The sequence below is a fragment of the Drosophila serrata genome, unplaced genomic scaffold (assembly GCF_035046125.1).
Source record: "Drosophila serrata isolate PLE 108 unplaced genomic scaffold, ASM3504612v1 contig_240, whole genome shotgun sequence".
Taxonomy (NCBI): Eukaryota; Metazoa; Arthropoda; class Insecta; order Diptera; family Drosophilidae; genus Drosophila; species Drosophila serrata.
In genome coordinates, this window is record NW_028257138.1 from 1,863,394 (window position 1) to 1,883,253 (window position 19,860).

At 37.5% G+C, this 19,860-nt stretch overlaps 2 long non-coding RNA genes across 7 annotated transcripts; one reads left to right on the top strand and one right to left on the bottom strand.

Moving 5' to 3' along the window:
- The first annotated feature begins 311 nt into the window (after positions 1–311).
- LOC110178186 (uncharacterized) lies at positions 312–19,665 on the top strand. 6 transcript variants are annotated; one of them, XR_015271111.1, is made up of 5 exons: positions 316–531; positions 3,051–3,185; positions 19,194–19,256; positions 19,338–19,379; positions 19,440–19,665. It is a non-coding gene; the product is annotated as an uncharacterized LOC110178186 (long non-coding RNA). The 6 variants fall into 6 exon arrangements; XR_015271110.1 differs by having other exon boundaries at positions 19,194–19,251; XR_015271112.1 differs by lacking the exon at positions 3,051–3,185 and having other exon boundaries at positions 312–531.
- On the bottom strand, positions 320–1,023 carry LOC147643967 (uncharacterized). Its single transcript, XR_015271117.1, has 2 exons — positions 793–1,023; positions 320–528 (listed from the first exon to the last, which is right to left on the bottom strand). It is a non-coding gene; the product is annotated as an uncharacterized LOC147643967 (long non-coding RNA).
- Positions 19,666–19,860: the final 195 nt, after the last annotated feature.

Consider the following 19,860-nt stretch of genomic DNA (forward strand, 5'->3'; position numbering starts at 1 on the left):
AACTAATTTTTAAGTATCTGTTTAATAAATTTTCTGAAGAGAGAAAACTAAACCAGTTTTGCGTTTGCAAACACAAAAGGGGAAATGCAACTGCACCCATACACAGCGGCAGCGAGAGAATGATGCACAGACACACATACATAACGATTAAGAGAAACTGCAAGCTTCGCAAGTTCTCTTCAGTTGCTTGCTTCATGTTGTTGTTCTTGCTGGTGCGCGTCATTCCATCACTTTTGTGTTTTTGCAGCGCATGTCGACGCCGCCTGTGCCTCAGCTTTCTTTTGTCGCCGGCCAAAGTGAATTTTGGAATTGCATTTCATTTGCGAAAGTTTCGTTGCACACGTCGGTTCGCGACTTTTGGATTCCACCTCCTACTCTTTGGCGACGCGTGTGTCTGTGCAAGTGTGCGTGCGGTCGTCAATACACTGCACTTTGTTGGATTTTTAAGCACTTTGCAAGCTAATTTTATTACATATTAGCCTTTGACAGGTGCGATCGGTGTGCGCGTGCTGGCGACGTTGTCCAACACTGGTAAGAAAAATGATTAAAAATTACAGATTATTAAAAAGGAATATGTATGTATGTAAATATGCGTATGTGTGTTTATAGCTTAAATCTTGCGAGAGTGTGTAGAGCGGAGAGCGAGAGAGTGCAGCCAGAAATTGCAATACACACAAACAAATTGCCACGCAAAAGGCGGCCGGCGTTCGCCCCCTGTCTCTCTCTCTTTTCGGCCGTTCCCCCTTCCCCAGGCTTTGGATGCACTTGGTGCGATTCATTTGCTTTTATTACCATTTTTGTCCCGTCTCCGTCTCTCCATGTCGCTCGCTCGTACTTTTTCGCCCCCGTCGTCTTCTTTGCACTTGGCACTTTGCGCGACGGTGGCAACCCTGGACGGCCAAGTGCGCGCCGCTGCTGGTGAATAAAGTTAAGTTCTCTACCCTTTTTATTCAGTGCGGAGCACCACTTTGAAATGCATGCATGCAACGTCATGTCGCGGAAAGTGCACAATTGTGGCAGTCTCTAAAGTATATATGTAAACAATAAATTTCAAAAAGAAATGCAAGAAATAACTCGCAAAAGACGGATAGAAACGACTGCAAATCAACTCTGTGTGTCAGTTTTCGGTGTGTGCGTGCAAAAAATATACATACATACATATATATTAATCGCAAGAAAAAATGATCAAGTGCTAAACAATATACTTTTAAATACATTTTAAAAAACCAAAGAAAACACGTTGTTTTTCTAAAAAAGTGAGTGAAAACCAAATTTTAGATACAGTTCTTTAAAAAAGCCCCGAAATACAAGATTAACTGTAAATTTATTGTACGAATACAAAAACAGAATAAAAAATATATGTATGTATATGTATAGAATAGATATAAATAAAAAACAAGTGATAAACGAACTTTTTCTTTATTACCTAAAAAACTAATATAATTTGATGTACTGTACTCTACGCCGAAAAAAAGCCGTCAACCGCTTTAAGACATTTTGAACAGCAATTCTAACTTAAAAAAAAATGGAAAACCAATACTAAAACAGAAAAACCATCTAAAGTTGCAGATTTTCACAAAGAAAACGAATTAAAAGCAATTAAAACGCATTTTTCCTTGCAATTGATGATGACCTACGACAAAGGAAATGAAGTCATACCCATACATGCACACACGCGTACACACACACACACACGCATATAGACTCACCGAAAAAGCAAAGTGCAGGCCAAAAGCGAATGAGCAAAACAACAACAAAAACGAAACAGAGGGGGCCCTACGACAAGCAACAACAACTTGAAAATTGCACTGCGCATGCACACACATACCCACACAGCGATCTTGCAGTTGTGTTGGTGCGCTTTTGTTCGCTGTCAAGAAGAAGAGAACGAAGAGGAAGCAGCGAAAAAAAGCGAAAAATAATTAAAATTGGAAAACTAAAGGGTTTTAGGCACACTTACTATCGAAAGCAAAGGTTTTTTTATTTTTATTTAACAGAAATTTCGAAATTTCCTTCTTGGTGCTTTGCAAATCTTTCTTATTCTCTTAAGGTATTTTATTTTATTTATTTTTAAAAAATACTCGTCATGCCAACGGCAGTTGAATGCACTCGGCCTTTGCCTCGAATGGCTTCCCCTTTTTTGCCGCTGATAATGATAATGGAATGAAGCGGAATAATCGTTCTTTTCCAATATATATAGATTGAAAATAACCAACATTTATTTTCTGTATTCATTTAATTGTAATTTAACTCTACTTTTTTAAATTAAAACTGGGAAATCTTAAGCTCTTAGATCCATTTATATTTTTTCTTTTATCTACACAGCACCTATGTTTCTTTGTTAATTTTTATAAAAATAAATAAAAACAGCATTTTCTAACCATTTCTCTTTGACCTTGAAGTGCAGTAGCTTTAATAGAATGGGGCTTTAATGCAAATTTTAAATTTTCACACACAAACATTCCTTTGCAGTTGGTGTTTCCTTTTGTCTATTCCGCAATTTGAATTACTCATCGTATCAGCGGCATTTCCATAGAAATCAAAGCTCACAACAAAACAAGTGAAAAGAAAAAGTGGGGGGAAAAATAATTGGTTAACAGGAATCTAAACTATAAAATCGATGAGTGCAATAATAGAAAGGTAATCCACAGAACAAGACTTGAAATGTTTATTTCATAGAAAAAAAAAACGTTGGGAAATAGAGATTTTATAATAATTACCTAAAATAAAATATAAACATTTTGATTTATTTATAAATAACATAGAAATCTTCGGGTCCTTAATAATTTTCCACACAATAATTCAATAAAAGGTTTTTCAAAGTCAAACTTTTGCACTTGTACTTTTCTCGTCCATAAAAAACAGTTGACAAACTATAAAGACAGGTACTTATAAGTAACAGCTTATGGCAGGATTTAAGAACTTGACAAACAAATATTGAAAAGTGTGAAAACCCAGAAGCAGTGAGCACTTTTCCCACTTTCCTTCATTCGCTTCCTTTAAATTTCGCATTTTCTTTTTTTTTTCCGCTTGTGTTTGTGACAAGGAAGAGAGGGATAGCCAGCTGTGGGCGATGGACGATGGGTGGCGGTGCCAAAAGGACAATGGTTCAAGTGCAAAGAGGATGCCAAGCCGCATGCAACAACGAACGCACGAAGGACATGCTATGCAATTCCTCTTCTGTGGTGAGTTTCCGCATATTGCGTATACGCCGTGTATGGTGTGTAGAGCGACAGGGACGGAACGTCCTCAGACAGAGCGACAGAGAGAGGGAGAGAGGTGCTATTTATAGAAAGGGAGCTCCGAACCGAGCTCAGCCTTGATTCCGCCCTTGAACTAACATTGCTGCCGAACTATTCCTGTCCCGTCTCCTGTTCCCGTGCCTTTTTTTTGTCTGTTTCCCCTTCGACAGTCCCAGTCGGCACAGCTGGAAACCAGTCGGCGGAAGGGATATATAGAGTATCGGGGGATATCTCATCATCATCAGCCAGTGCATATGTCGCCAGTCAAGCAGTGATTTTGTGTTTGCGGTTCGCTCTTTCATACTGCCCGATGCATGTCCTTGCGGCTGCCGCCTGTGAACTCAGCGGGCCTTTGACATTGATTTTGTGCATCCTGCGAGCCCCAAACCCCAAACCCCAAAAGCAACTCAGCTGTCAGTTGCTTATGTCATGCCAAATTTATTTATATGCCGCCCCCCCAAAACACAGCAAATAATTTGATTGTTTAGCAGACAAAATTAAAAGGAAAATAAGCGGAAAAGATGCAGTTGAAGGGAAAATATCTCAGAAATAAAAGCTTTTAATTAAATTACTATAGTAAGTGGTATATCCTTGAAATAAACACAAATTGGTGATAATGATAACCATATATAAAATGACTTCGCAAAGTTTATTTGCAATTTGAGGAGAGCCTTGATTTGCTATTATACTCTGTATTTGCTTTGATATTAGAGATATGGGAGGCATTGATGACATTGGAGAGGTCTTCGATGTTTAGACAGCAGTTGAGATATCAATATGATATCATATTATGATATGCCAGCAAAGAAATCTTAGTTATATAGGTTAAAATTAAACAAAATATGAATTATCTAAAAGAAATCCACATTCGAAAAATGTTTATAGAAAAAATAAAATCTTATACCATCCTAACGTATTTCCTATAAATAGATTTTAATTTTTCTTTATTTTTTATATTAACTTCTTTTGATTTAAAACTAATAAAATGCTGAAATAAACTTCCATTATTTTATAAATCTCCCAGAAAGGGAATATGCACAGTCTGTCAAGTTTTTCCATCTGCATTTCCCCCTGTTCCTGGCCATGCATTTAAAATTGATGCGTAATAAATGCAAAAATAATATGCAAAAGGCAGAAAAAGAAGATTTTGAGGGAAAAGAAAAAGGAACAAAAGGGGGAAAGAGAAAAGGAGAGGCAGCAGCAGCAGCGAACTACAATTGAAACTTGAGCAAACAAAGGGCAGCGTAAAATGTTTGCAAATTGAATTTCAAGTAAATATGAGCAATGCAATGTGAAAAGTAAATACACCGAGAGAAACACGGATGCACAGACACAGAGGCAAAGCGCTCTCAGCCGTAATAGTTTGGTGTATCTGTGTGGGTTTTAGTATCTTTTCGTGTGTGTGTGTGTTCATCTTTGTATCTATCGAATGCAGTTTGTGCGCTTTAAAAGGAATTTTGTAGTTTATGCATGGGATGCGTTGTCTATATAAAGTTCTGCCTCACTCTCTCTCTCTCGCTCTAGTCTTCTAGGCCCTCTCTTTCTGCTCCCTCTCCCCCTCCCTCTCTATCTCTTCCTCTCGCTCTCTCTGTCTCTCCCTGTTTCTATGACTGTACTGTACGGCAGCCATGGCAACGACGTCATCGCATCATCGCATCGTCGTGCGTTGAGATGCCGAACCTAGTCAGCAATGGCGGCGGCGGCAGCCTCTCCGCCACTTGCCATCTGCGCCCATCCTCCCATCCTCTCCGGCTCCCATCTTCTCTCTGTCGCCAGAGCGAGGCGAAGTGCAAAGAATAAAACAGAGTAAAAGCGAACAAAATAATGAAAATGAAATGAGTAAAAAAACTACAGTGCAAGCTCTAAATATTGAAAATGTCTTTTATAGCAACTAATGGAAGTCTCTAGGAGTCCAAAGAAAGTTGTTAAATTAATAAAATTATTCTGTAGAATTAATAAAAGTAATTGAAAGTGATTTTCATCTAGCTGATGATCATATGTATTATAAAAAGGATAACAGTATATAGTTTCTATTAGTTACCTCTCTGCAGTGTGCAGTTAGTCAGGCCAGAAACACACCGCAAACAACAGAAAAATAATGGGAAAACAGGCATAGAAAATAAGAAAAAAACTAGCCGCAACAACAATGCAAGTACTTAAACCTTCCATCTCCTTCCCTACTCTGGCCATTTGCTCACTTGCTCCTGAGTCAAGTCCATGTTCTTGGTGGCGTTCTATGGGCTCTCTCTTTTGTGTATCTGTATCTATAGAATGCGTTCTCCTGCCTCTTCTCCAGCTGCATCTGCTGGAAACTACTAGATTTTCGCTAGGCAGAGTAGGAGAGGAAGGTAAGCAGCTTAGTGCACAATTAAAGCCTTCTTTTTGTGCCTTCTTGTGGCTGAATATTTCAATTAGGGAGCAAAAACATATGCACATAACGCATACGCCACGTTGGCAGATTAGAAGGACTTATAAGATGAAGAACCACAGGGAAAGGCAATGGGTTTTAAATCTGTGAAAATTATGGCTAAAATTGGTATGGGATGTTGATAGAAAGTCTTCGAAAAAATTCTTTTACAGTTTTTATAGGAATTTATCTATAGTTTTATTGAAGTTGTGTAATAAATTGCTAGGCCCAATTAAGTATTTTCTAATTAAATCACGTATTTGTATTAAAAACCCCTTAAAAATTAATAAACATTAGTCGAATTGGCCAATTCCTTGTACAAAACCTATTCAAAAGTCATGACATTTCCTTTTTGAAAGTACAACCCTGCCATAAAACACTGGCAAACTTATAGCCAAAACTGTCAAATGCTGAATTTCCCAGTGAATGTGGCTGCATCTGGTGCTGTTTTGCTGGTCCAAGTTGTGTATACGCCATGTTGACAGCCTGCACCTGCGGCCAAAAGCTGCTGGCGCTCCGCTCTCCAGCTGTGCCATCAATAACTAACGACCATAATCCTGGTCACCCGTGGCTAGTCATCCTTACCCCGTTCCTCCCCTGTTTCATTGCCCATTCCACATCGCCATGGCAGCGCGACCGAGCGACTAATGCCATTTGGCGTTGCCAGGCAATTGGAGCGCAGATGAATCCACAGTTCTTGGTAGCAGAAGGGCCAGGAGAAGAGATTAACCCCTCGGCGAAGTGCTCGACTGACTTTTACGGCGGGTTGAGTGCGCATGTGAAGGAGGATCGGGGTCATCATCTTTCGCCCAGAAAGGGTACCCTCCTAACTGTACTCGAAATAACGTATTCAGAGCATGACAAAAGGGGGAATCCTCCACGGAAAGGAAACTACTAAAACAAAAAAAATAAATAAAAATAAGAATAGGGGGATACACGCAGATATATAGAGACTGCATTCCGCTCACCCACAAAGGGTTAGCTTTGTGTCTACATATGCAAAAATAAAAAATGCATATGTGCATCGCTGCCTCGTAATGAATGTCATCCGTTTCACTTTGAATTATGTCATCCCAGTGTGACACACATTTTCAAAGCTTAGATACACTCCACAGCTGCATAGATATACATGTACATATATGTATACAATTGTTGAATATATAAACATAAACATGGAATGGTCTGACCATTATTCATTTTGAGAATTATTAATTTATTCTTGTATTCTATAATCTATAATGTAATCGTCATTGGTTTCACAAAGCCTTTGTATATATTTGGTTTGTATTTTATTCTAAAATTGAGATGCTATTTAGCTGAAGTATTATTTAATTGGGATCTCTCCAAAAGGAATGCTTCCCTATAATTTCAATTAATTTATAGTTCTGCGGATAACATTACAAACTCATTTTAATAATTGTGTAATCCGATATGACTCAACAATTACGGCAAATTGCTATAAATTACAGAAAATATTCCAGCCCCAGACAACAATAGAAAAAAACAGCAATGTTTAATCGTTGAAATATAAAAATGGGACAAATAAATAATTTTCTCACCAAGCAACAAGCTAATCAAATGTAGCAAATTGAAATGAATGTGAACAAATTCAGCTTTGAGCTTACAAGATCATTTATTCCATAATTTAAATAAATAAAATGTAAATAGTTTTCATGAAGTTAAATATAAAATTCATAACACAATATATAACTTTGCTAAAGTAAATGGAGTAAAGGGAGAATTTATAATCATTCCTGTTTAATTGACAATACAGCAAAAAAAAACCTTTAATTTATTCTGCAAAAAATTCCCTACACCAGTATCAGTAACTCTGTTGCTGATCGCTGTAGCCATTTTTTACGGGTCTTAATTTCACAAAGATTTTATCATAAACATAAAACCAAAATTGCAGCTCGATATCAACACCAGCAAATCCCATTTAATACTGGACAGCACTCGAAATTGCTTGAAAATTATATGGTAGCTGCGCGTTAACCCCTTGTTGCCCCCCTTGCAAGGGGTCTGAATTTAACGGTACAACTAATTTATGCCGCCAGCCAAGAGAAGAAACTTCTAAAGAATTGGCCCGAAACAAAACATGAAGAAAGAAGTGGAAAGCAGAAAATGAACTCGGGCTGAAAGGCGGAAGTTCGCCAAAGAAGCCAATTGAATGCAGCAACAAAGTTGAAGAACAAAAATAAAAACGAGGAGAATTGGAGAACAAGTGCAGTTCAGCGAAGCTTTAAAGTTTTTGGGCGAAAGGGAAAAAACAAAAATATATAGTACCCTTACCAAGGGTATCAGCACTTTTTGAGGAATCTTCTTGATAAAATTGTAACTTGAGGTATCCTTGCAGGGTATTCTAATTTTAGTTGGAAGCCTTTAAAGCTGTGAAGGAATCATTTCCGACCCCATAAATCATATATATTCCTGATCAGCATCAACAGCCGAATTAAAACTTTCCGAATTAAAATTAATGATTTTTTAGCAAAGTTAGGAGTTCTTTTGTGCATTGATTTCTCGACAAAATTGTCATATAAATATATAGAGAAATATCGACTTGAAGAATGCGAATATTTAAAAATTATAAATCGAATTTCGATTCAATCTTATAATTCAATTGCAAACTGTAAGAGTATATGAACTTGGGCTTCCCGAAGATAGTTTCCTTTCTCGTTTTGTTTTTTTTTTTCTCTTTTGACCTCTCATTTGATTAAGAAAGAAAGACAGGGAGAATGGGAATTGCAGTTAATTGGCAGCTGCCTTGGACAGGCCACCACCACAGGGAAGACGACCGAAGGAGTTCGAGCTAAAGAGCAACCGGTTTGCGCAGACACTTTTCCTCAGCTTCTTCGCTAAAATTTTGTGTTTGTTTGGACAACGCGGCGTATGCGTAATTAGATCTGTGAGTGTGTTTGCATTAGCTTCGTTTGCTAATTGGACTAAAGCCCAGCCTTAGCGCACATTGCACTCGGAAGCTAAACAAAAGGAGCGATATAAAGCTGGTCTAGTGCTAACCAACAGTTAAACACTGGGAGAAATTCGAGGGGAAAACGCCATTGAGACTGAAAACTGGTGCAAAAATATATTTTTTTATAGTTTTCCCTAAACAATCTCTTAATAATATCAATGCAAATATGTTCATATATAATTTGACATATAAAATATACATTTTAAAACAAAAATAAAAACTAAAAGGCAAGGCAATATAACAAAATTTGTAAAAAAAAGAATATATATTAAAAAAATATTCCCAAGTTTTGTTGTTTTCCAGTCAACCCATATTTAATCATATTTTTATGTTGCTATAAAATATTTTGATGGCCTTGCTTGTTAATTTATGGGATCGTTACGCCTTTTGATTTGTCTTGATTTTTTTGCTCAGTGATAGAGACAGGCATTGGCATTGCTTTGAGGCTGATAATGAGGATGATGATGATGATGGAATTCAGGTTTTGGACTCTAAACGATCCTCGACTCTAGGGTGCGATGGCAATATGTTGTTGCCATCTCTGTCTGTCTGCCTTTCGGGACACCCCACCCCTTTTTTAGCAGTGACGTTGCATTCTTTTTTATTCATTATTATTTTTTTGCAAACGAGCATAAAACGAGTTTTTGCCACTGTTCTTCCCGGTTTTTTTTTGCCGCTTCTACTGGCTTTCCCCTGCTGCTCCTTTATCGCCTGGTTTCCCCCTATAAAAGCCCCCCCCTGTAACCCCTTTAGAACCCCCCGAAAGCAACGTTCCACTCACCACGCTCTATTGGACTCTTGATGCGCCACGACTTTGGTTCGTCTACCTTCTGGCTTTTGTTTAGTTGCCATGTTGCATAGGATTTTGAACTCGTTTTGCGTTGCATGTGGCGGCGTCCCTAACCTAACCTAACTTTTCAGCTCAAACGGCCTGTATTTCTCCCCTTTCCTCTGCGGCTTTTGTGTTGCAAAAACACACTCACACACACAGATGGGAAAACAAAAAACACAATATTTTATGGGCTTTCATTGTTGAAATTTTATATACATATGCACATACGTCGCTATCTCTTGTCTGTCGGTCTTTCGTTGCATGTGCTAATTGTTTAATTAACCCGATTTGCTCAGAAGCTGTTGACATTACGACTCTCTGGCCTAAATGGGCTTGAAAAGGAAAAATAAATGGCTAATCGGTGGCATATTACGTAAGGGAGCATTCTAGGAAAGTTTGTTTCCATTAATGTATTCTAAAATTTAGTTATAGTGATTACACTTTAATTTCTATTCTTAAATAATTCTTTACCAAAGCAATTAAGTGTTCCTTCTTTTCTTCCTTTGGAAACTTTGCACCTTTTGTGGTTTGTCTTCAAACATTCTTGTAAACTTAACTCTCTTTCATGCCCAAAAACTTTTCTTGTCAACCGAGAGCAGTGTGTGCGAGTTGCTCCCACATGAGAAAGATTTCTTTTTAATGGAAATAATTGCAATTTTGTGCATAATTTATGACTGGCAGCCCACGCACACTGGCAGAAAAGAAGCGGAGCACTCATAACTCACTCAGGGCAAAAGACAAACGGATGCTTACGCTCTTTCCAGACAGCAGCGGGTGGTTAAATAGCATCTGGGATGTCTCTAAATGTTGAAACTCAAATAAAAAATAGAAACATACAAGTACAGAAATACAAAAAGTGTATGCTGTTATAGATTGCATATAATCAATCAAAAACGTATTAATTTCGATTCGGAAAGTTGTTCTGTGCTAGTTTTGAATAGGTTAATAAATCTGGATACTTAAATTTAAATTTATACTTTTTAAAATTTTTGACGATTTTTAAAAATTTGCCAGATGCAAATAGGCCCTAAAAATTTTTTGAAAAAATTAGCAAAAAATTTTTGTCTTTCCTATATGCCTAGAAAGATTCGCCTGTTCATCCTGATCAAGAATATATATGGATTTTAGGGTCGGAAATGACTCCTTCACTGCGTAAGGCACTTCAGACTAAAACTATAATCCTATAATCTATAAATGCATTAATTTCGATTCGGAAAGTTGTTCTGTGCTAGTTTTCGATAGGCTAATAAATCTGCATACTTAAATTTTAGTATAAAAGTTTTTAAATTTTTGACGATTTTTAAAAATTTGCCAGATGCAAATAGTTCGTACAAATTTGTCGAAAAAATTGGCAAAAATTTTTTGTGTTTCCTATATGCCTAGAAAGATTCGTCTGTTCTTCCTGATCAAGAATATATATGGTTTTTAGGGTCGGAAATGACTCCTTCCCTGCGTAAGACGCTTCAGACTTAAACTATAATCCCTAATTTAAATCGATATTTATCATATATTTATATGGCAATTTTTTCTACAAACCAAGGCTTTAAAAACTGATAGCTAAGCCAAAAATGCATTAATTTCGATTCGGAAAGTTGTTCTGTGCTAGTTTTCGATAGGCTAATAAATCTGCATACCTAAATTTAAGTTTACAAGTTTTTAAATTTTTGACGATTTTTAAAAATTTGACAGATGCAAATAGTTCGTAAAAATTTTTCGAAAAAATTAGCAAAAAAATTTTTTTCTTCCTATATGCCTATAAAGATGCGCCTGTTCATCTTGATCAAGAATATATATGGTTTATAGGGTCGGAAATAATTCCATCACTGCGTAAGACGCTTCAGACTAAAACTATAATCCCTAATTTAAATCGATATTTATCATATATTTATATGGCAATTTTTTCTACAAACCAAGGCTTTAAAAACTGATAGCTAAGCCAAAAATGCATTAATTTCGATTCGGAAAGTTGTTCTGTGCTAGTTTTCGATAGGCTAATAAATCTGCATACCTAAATTTAAGTTTACAAGTTTTTAAATTTTTGACGATTTTTAAAAATTTGACAGATGCAAATAGTTCGTAAAAATTTTTCGAAAAAATTAGCAAAAAATTTTTTTTCTTCCTATATGCCTATAAAGATGCGCCTGTTCATCTTGATCAAGAATATATATGGTTTATAGGGTCGGAAATAATTCCTTCACTGCGTAAGATGCTTCAGACTAAAACTATAATCCCTAATTTAAATCGATATTTATCATATATTTATATGGCAATTTTTTCTACAAACCAAGGCTTTAAAAACTGATAGCTAAGGCAAAAATGCATTAATTTCGATTCGGAAAGTTGTTCTGTGCTAGTTTTCGATAGACTAATAAATCTGCATACTTAAATTTTAGTTTAAAAGTTTTTAAATTTTTGCCGATTTTCCAAATTTTGCCAGATGCAAATAGTCCCTAAAAATTTTTCGAAAAAATTGGCAAAAAATGTTTGTCTTTCCTATACGCCTAGAAAGATGCGCCTGTTCATCCTGATCAAGAATATATATGGATTTTAGGGTCGGAAATGACTCCTTCACTGCGTAAGGCACTTCAGACTAAAACTATAATCCTATAATCTATAAATGCATTAATTTCGATTCGGAAAGTTGTTCTGTGCTAGTTTTCGATAGGCTAATAAATCTGCATACTTAAATTTTAGTATAAAAGTTTTTAAATTTTTGACGATTTTTAAAAATTTGCCAGATGCAAATAGTTCGTACAAATTTGTCGAAAAAATTGGCAAAAATTTTTTGTGTTTCCTATATGCCTAGAAAGATTCGTCTGTTCTTCCTGATCAAGAATATATATGGTTTTTAGGGTCGGAAATGACTCCTTCACTGCGTCGCGTGCTTCAGACTGAAATTATAATACCCTAAAAGCATATACATTAAACTACAAATATTGATTAATTTGTGGAGATTTTGTTAAACTTGTTCTATTTTTCTGACCCCAACTGTAACTCTTTGGAGCTCTCTCTATCCCCCTGTCCTCTTGTGGCAATATGAAAATGTTGAAAAGTAATTTGTGGCACACATGTGGGTGGGATTTGAATAAAAGCCAGTTGGGCGACGGAGATGACACAGGATGCAGTGTAGGGTAGGGGTGTGGTGTGTGTGTTTGTGTGTGGAGGGTGTAGAATGCAATCAACAACAATGAGAAATTACAGACACCGAAGAGTAAAGGCAACAACAACAGCAGGAACAACCACAACAAATGTGTGTAAGCTGCGAGTATTTCCTGTCTGTATCGGTGTGTGTGAATATGCAAAATGAATGAAAATGTCAGAAGGGCAAGAAAACAAAAAAACAAAATGCACTTGGGCAAAGTTTAGTTCCAGTATTTGGTTTATTTGTTAAAATAAATGTTAAAATACCATAATTCCTATGAAGTAAAAATGTTTCTGGTTTATAGCATACTTATATGCGCAAGTTTCGGGGATTTCATATTTGTAGCGATTACTTTCTAAAATTTTAATATACAAATATCTATTATTTAACCAAACATAATTTTTTACAATTTCAAATCGTTATAGATTTATTTTGATCTTTACTTTAATATGTTAAAACATTAACTAACACATCTTTTTAATTAAAATTGTGGCATGAAAAAATGATTTTGCGAGTGCAATTAAAGTTCAATTTAGATTTCTGCAATGCAAATGCAGCGGGTGAAATGCGAAAGAGCAAAGCCAAGGCAAAGGTGTTCTCAAGAGCGACAGAAAGAAAAGCTAAAAACGGGGTAAAGCTTTGCTCTTTGTTTGCTAACTTCTCTCCTCGGCGCTCTTTGTGTTTGCGGGCTCTCTTCAAAAGCATGGCGGTTTTTGTTATTGCTGGTGGTGCTGCTGCGGCGCTGCAAGTTGCGTGTCATTGACCTTTGAAATTGCATGTTGCTGCTGCTGTTGCTGGTGCTGCTGCTGCTGCTGCCGGCGTCGCCTATGTATGGTGCTGCGCTCCTCTGCCTCTGCGCCATTCTACGCTACTTCGCGTTGAAACTGCCACATGAGGCAGCCTGCTGTCTGGTCGCGCTCACGTGCATCCCTTCTCTGTCGCTCCTGCCTCTGATGCTCTCGCTCTCGCGTGGGCTTGTTGTTTGTGCGAATTATATTAAGGAAAAATAAAAAAAAATACTCGTAATGCGGCTTCCTCTCTTTCTGCTGCTTATCTTCCGCCTTCTTCATTGTTGTCATTGTTGTTGCCCCCGAAAGTTATTTCAATATCTTTGACGGTTCCTTTCCTCTCTTTGGCCCTTTCTCCCGTTGCCAGAAATCGGAAGAAGGTCTGCTCTTTCTTATTTTAATAAATTTCTTAGCCAACATCTGGCTCTCAATGGGTATCAATAATATAATGATACAATTAGTTGGTTATTTCAATTTAGATAAACAAAAATATCTCAATGGATCCTTACCTAAGGTCTTTACAGCACAATGTGCCCCTTAAACCCTACGAGAATGTTACAAGTTTAATTCCCAAATGGAAGTTTAGGCAATATCCGAAGGCCTATGTCTTTTAGTCTTAAATCTTTGAAACTCTTCCGATTTCAAATATGATCAAGTTTAGAAAATTCTTAAGTTGATAAAAAGTATGAAATAATTATTTATTTAGTTAAGGTCACAGAATTCAATTCAGAATAATGTGGGCCTCTGGTATAATATTTAATTTCCATAATTAATTCCAATGCAATTCAAAATTAAATAACGACATTGAAGTATTTCCTGCTCCACCGACTTCTCCAGCGACAAACTCCAAACATGACATTAAAATGCGAGAAGGGAGAAGCGATTGTCTTGCCTCAACATCTCAGGGTCCCAGAGATTCAGAGTCTCCGGGCTTGCAGAGTTTCCTCCTCCGAGTTCATTGAACGCCTTCGCCAGACATAAAGCAAACGCAAACTCAATAAGCGAACGCGGCGAGCAAATAAACAGCAGCCAATAAGAGATACGGACTGTGCAGATACAAATCGCCACCGAAGATACTCTTCTTTCCAAATCCCAAGGAACTGGGCACAAAATAAAGTATATATATAAAGGTGGAACAGGAACAGGTTGAGAGGGTCCAGGTTCGGGTTCTGATTCAGCTACAAACTCTAAACGATTGATCAATTTTTGCTGAAGGGATAGATCGTTTAGGACTCTTATTTAAATAATTGTTAACCTTTTTAGAGTTATTTGGATTTATTGTAAATTAAAGCTTTATGAGCAAAAGAGATTTGTATCTATGGGAATTATCGGTAGTTATGGTATTTATTTACTTTTATTTCTTCCAGATTTATTTAATAGATATTTCTTATTTTGAAGAGATTTACTAAATAGATAGTTATCTATTATATATATTAAATGCAATGTTATTAAAATGCGAAATAAAATTTAAAGATGGTAGGAAAAGAACGGAAATTATTATTTAAAGGCAATTTTTATCAATGCCCCAGAAAAGCTTTACATTTAATCGTGAAATTGCCTTAAGCCCCAAGTGCACTTCCGTAATCCCCAAAATATAAGTTCTTCCGCGTCATCTGCCAGATGATTTAATTGCTTGGCGGCCACGGCGACAAAAAATAATAATATTGCACAATCTCGCTGGTCAGTCACCAACAAAGAAGGGATCAGGACAGGCGGAGGCAGTCAAAACAAGGCAAGTGACTTTGGCTTAGGCGGGGGAAACGATAAACGAAAAAGGGGAAATAAAAGAAGAGAGAACAGAGCCAGACCAAGACCCAGACTCGGCCATAAAAAGGAGCAGTCAATGTACCCAAAAACACAAAAAAGAACAAGAACTGAAAGAGCGAGGGAAAGGACGGAGCGAAGTGAAGTGAAAAGGAACCGTAGCATGACGCGGCAGAAAGAATAATAGCAACAACCACAACAGAGGCAGCCATGACCCACACCAACAAACAGGAAGAGCAAAGCGAGGAGAATGCCAAAACAACACAGCTTTTGCCCAAAATGAAGCGGCAACTGTAATAAAAATGCAGGCGCACTATGAGAGGGAGTGAGGGGGTGCAAGTGCAAAAAGAGTGTGCATAGAGAGCGAGCATTTACTCGCTTCAACGCCAAATTTCAATTACAATTACCAACACGAAAGATAGAGAAAAGAGTAGAAGGGAAAACTAGGAAGTTAACAACACCGGACAGATAGTGGGAGCGAAGAATGCACAGAAGAAATGCTGTTTTTAGAGAAGCAACTCGTAAAGTACAAGCAAAAAGGCAACGCCAGAAGGTATGCAATGATTTGCGCTATTTCCCACTCATGCCCTACTCGAAAAATTTACTAATTTACATTTATATATAATATTAAAAATAAATTATAAATAATTTGTGATTGTTATTATTTCCTAAATATTAGTGCTAAATATTGTTGTATATTTACTTTATTCTGGCTTATTTTTAATTGGATTTATTAAGCAAAGAAAGTACATTCAGATAGTTCCATACTTTTTCGCTCACTGCTGTAAGCTTTGAGGGAGCGACCAAAAGAGTTCTTCGTCGGGGAGCTGCTCAGTGTGAATGGAGCAGAAAGCAAAGTGAACGGAATCGCGGAATCGAATGGAGATGGAGATGGATATGGGATATTGGAGAGGAGACCTTTGGAGACTCGCTCTCTTTCTTCTTATTGTTGGGACCATCGTGTATGGCCATTAAAAATGGCTGCTAACATGGCTGCGAACAACACTCACAATCGCACACACACACACACTAGGAGAAGAGCAACAGACACTGCAGAAGGAGGAGACACATAACACACACACACAGGCACACAGCAACTCCATTTAAATCGGAGCAGCTCCACGAATGGAGTTGCAAAACAGAACGCCCAAAGGTTAATCAACTCTGCAACTCTGGCACTCGCCAAAACTCTCCCATCTGCAATAGGGTTGCCTCTGCCGCTGCCACTGCCACTGCCACCGTGCAGCGCAACTCCACATTTTGTTGTTGTCTGTGGCACGAAACGGGAAGCGGCAGCAAAGGAGTACAGCGAAGGCCAAGCAGCAGCGTCTAATTGAATTGGATGGATGTTGTTGACTCTGATTCACTCTCTTCTCTACCCCACTCTTATCGTTGCTCCCATGGCAATGGCATTGAGTGAGAATCAACAAGAGCCACGGGCAGCGCACCCTCTCTTTGAAGAGAGCGTTGAAAGAGTTAGAAGAACCAAAGAGTGCAGTCTATTGCATAATTCTGTGCAATCTGCCTACGAGTAGGTGCCCTTCTTCCATGTGTGTGTGTGTGTGTGGCATTGGCTTTGACTGCATGCCTGTGCTTGTGTGTGTGTTGGTGATTTGGCCTTGGTTTTTTTTGCCAAGCTTTCAAGTTGCCATTAATCGGGAAATTGTTAAATGACACAAAATGCATTTCAGCAATTAAGCAGAGCAAGAAAATTAATTAACTAAACAAAAGCGATATAAGGTAAAAAGATTTGTAAAATTCTTCGTTTCCCATGATCATTTGTTTTCTTTTTATCAAAAAGGAAATGGGATGTTTAACATCAGAACTTTATAATAATATTAATCCTTAAATCTTATTTAACTCAACATATATATAATTGGTTTTAATTACTTACCGAGTTTCCCTTCAATAATTTCCACCAATCACTGCAAATTGCCATTGAAATGTCGCAGTTTTAATTCAATTTTGTGCTGCCAGCGCGATAAATGAAAATTAATGGCAAAAATGCCATTTGACAAGGCAGAGAGTGAAGGAAAAGCAAACAGTTTCCAGATGATTGCATCCTGCCGACTGGACAGAAATGAAAATCAACATGCATATATTTTTTGTGATTAATGAGCCAGGACCAAGGGCCACGCTGCGTATACGCAACGTTTCCCATAAATAATGAAGTTTAATGTAATTTCAGGACAACAAATGAAATATATGTAGCGGGGAGTGAGTGATATTTATATTAAATAGTGCAAATTTTAATTTATTTCAAGCTGAGCTTGAAAAAAAATAAAGCGGATTTCCTACGTGTCGTATGAGTGATATTTTGGTTAAAGTATTATATTTTTTTCTATTTCTATTTTCTATTACGTTTTTTTTTTTACTTTATTTGCATATTATATTCCGAACTTAAAAACCCCCCACATTACAACTTTACTTATTAATAATATAATAGTTTAGATATTCCGAAAAGATTAAATCTTATGAATTTTCTTCAAGTGCACTAAATTGGTTATGTCCATGAGGCTGAGAAAGTAAACAAAAAGAGAGAATGCCCCGAAGGCCTAAGAGAACCATCAAAGAGAAACAGAACGGGGTTTGCGGAAAAAGAAAAACGGAAAAAAAAGATTGCAAAAATATTTGCAGCGCTGTGTTACCGGTTTTTATGGTAGGAAGGAAACCCGCTCTCGCAGCGCATTAGTGTGTGTGTGCATTGTGAGTGTGTGTGTGTGTGTGTGTGTGTGTGTGTGTGTGGCATGTGTTGTGTGAGTGACGACGGCGGCAGCGTCTGTCTGTTGTTGAGGCAGGTCCTGGCCGGAATACGCGAAAATAGGTACAGCCAACGAACTGCTGCGCTCCAGACGACGACCGACGACGGCTGTCTACCACCGAACGAGCGGCGGGCAGGCAGCAGGCAGCAGGCAGCAGCAGCTCCTTCCTTCTAGCTGCAAAAACATGTGGCAGCACCAATGGGTGAAGACGCAGCAGTACCAGCACCAGCACCAGCACCAGTACCAGCACCAGCGACATCATATACCATACATATAGTATGCTGCAACATGGGAACCGAACGCGGCGGCAGCACACATATAGCCAAAACACTCGATAGATACAGCCGCCGTCGCAGTTGCCGCTCTGCGCTGCTCTGCTTACAGCTAGCTTTGGCCATGGCTTCAGGTTCGGCTTCAGCCTCAGTTTCGCTTCTGAGCTTCAGCTGCAGCAACCGCTTGCCACATAAATACATCTGTAAACAGTATCTATATACAGCTACAGCAGTCTATATAAATGCTTTTATTTTTCGGCTTTTTCGGATACGGGAATTCCTCCTTCACCTTTGCGAAAAGGAGGAAAAGATGAATATGTAATGCAATTTCTCCCAGCGTTCTGGCTTTCCTTTGTTGCAAATTCAATCTGCAGCGGCAGCGATCGGCTTACGTGGCCAGAGGCAATGGGCAGAGAATCCATCGGGGATTAGGCCAAGTCAAGTGGAATTGTCTCTAGCCACAAAAGGAGCGCGGTTCATAAGCGTGCGGTTTTGCCAAATGTGTAATCCAAATCCAAATATTTAATCCAAAAAGCATTTCTAAACAAATCAATGGAGGATTTTGGTTCCGAGTCAAGTGGCAGCAGCAACCAATTGAGGAAAATCCACAAATATTTCATAAGGAAAATCAAATTACGAACTTTGAGGATTTATATTGTCCTCAGGACAAAGTATAATAAAACAACAAAGGTTTGCACTTTTGGAAAATGCAATTTAATGTTTAATAAAGAACAAAACTGGGGAAGAAATTACATATCAATTGTGGAACTATTAAAGTGTATTTGTTTTTAAGTTTAAAAACGATTAAATGTGTTTATAAAGTGCAGTAAATAAAGCAGTATCGTATACGTAATACGAAATAATATGTCCCAAGTCAGGGAGGAAATAAAAACTAGTATGTCTAGATTTAATAGAATATATTTCACATCAAACTTGATGTTAATTTAATTGTATATTTCGCAATGATTTAGTAACATTCAATTATTAAAACATATATTTCCTCTTTCTTCCAGATATCTTACAAGGCTGCATTGATGACCAGGACGAAGAGACTATAATTGTATCAAATATGCAAAGTATCACTCATTTATTTACACTTTAAATAAATTAAAACTCTAAAAGAATATAAATATTAACATTACTTCTTTATCCACCAGATAAATTCCTTAGAGTATACCCAATAAGACAACAAAATAATCGTAAATATAAATAGGAATAAAATGCAAAGCAATTTGGAATACATTGTGAAACTATTGCAGAGATGACTCAGACGAGATCCAGGAGTCACTCCTTTTATCCTGCAGGAATTTCACAACTTCACGGAAATGGATTAAACGCGTCTATTCCCTCCCCCGGCACATGGGGTTGCTTTTTTCCACATCCTTCCTCGAGACGAATGCAATTCCTACAACGACTTCTAATCCAACACAAAAAAGAAAAGAAAAACGAAATGGTGCATACTTACATATGGACCATTAACAGAAACCCGTAAATCCGAACTTGTGCTGTTTTATATCTGTTACAAGACCGGCATTATGGGAGTCTGTCAATGCAAACAACTGGTTTTTGGCAACAAAATCACAACTCACAAATTTGAAATCACATAATAATGGAGGAAAATCAATCTATTAAAACTAAACCGATATAAAACAATACGATACCACAATTAAGGGAAATAAA